The 877-nt window shown below is 30.3% G+C and overlaps 1 non-coding gene across 1 annotated transcript; it reads left to right on the top strand.

Annotated features, from left to right (window-relative positions):
- Nucleotides 1–718: 718 nt before the first annotated feature.
- On the top strand, nucleotides 719–811 carry Trnay-gua (transfer RNA tyrosine (anticodon GUA)). The gene is made up of 2 exons: nucleotides 719–755; nucleotides 776–811. It is a non-coding gene; the product is annotated as a tRNA-Tyr (tRNA).
- Nucleotides 812–877: the final 66 nt, after the last annotated feature.

The following is an 877-nucleotide window of genomic DNA, read 5'->3' as shown; positions in this document are numbered from 1 at the left end:
GTATGTATATGTGTATATATATGTGTATATATATGTGTGTGTGTATATATGTATATATGTATATATATATTTATAAATATATACATGCATATTTATGTATATATATGTGCGTGTTTCTATATATTATGTATGTATATGTATGTATATATGTATATTTATGTATATATATATGTGTGTGTATGTATGTATCTATATATACATATTTATATATATGTACATGCAAATATATATACATATATATATATATACATACACACACACACACACACACACACACACACACACACATATATATGTATACACGCGCGTGCGCACATCGTATTTTTGCTGAATAACTCATAATGCGCATGTCTAGCAATTCTAGAAACAACTGCAAGAGACTTTACCGATTTACTATAACTGCACTGAATTATAAATTATAAATTAGATTTTGTAAAGTGACGCTACTTTTTTTTCTTGTATCTTCTCTGCTTCTAATTTACATACATGCACACACACACACACACAAACACAGTCACACGTGTGTGCTTATATGTATAATAGTATGTAAGCACATATGTATGTGTGTATAAATATATCTATCTACCTATCAATCTGTATATATATATATGTACGTATGTATGCACATATATATATATGTGTGTATAAATCTGTCTGTCTATCTATCTATCTATCTATCTATCTATCTATCTATCTATCTATCTATCTATCTATCTATCTCGCGATAGCTCAGTTGGTAGAGCGGAGGACTGTAGTTGGTAATTAAACTTCTGACATCCTTAGGTCGGTGGTTCGAATCCGTCTCGCGAGATTCTTGATTTTCTTTAGGCGAAAAAACTGTACAAGGATCTCCTCGAAGAAAACCCGAAGGAGGAGA

This window comes from Octopus bimaculoides, chromosome 4 (genome assembly GCF_001194135.2).
Source record: "Octopus bimaculoides isolate UCB-OBI-ISO-001 chromosome 4, ASM119413v2, whole genome shotgun sequence".
NCBI classification, from domain to species: Eukaryota; Metazoa; Mollusca; class Cephalopoda; order Octopoda; family Octopodidae; genus Octopus; species Octopus bimaculoides.
Note: the sequence above shows the minus strand (reverse complement) of the source record. Positions and strands in the feature narration are given on the sequence as shown.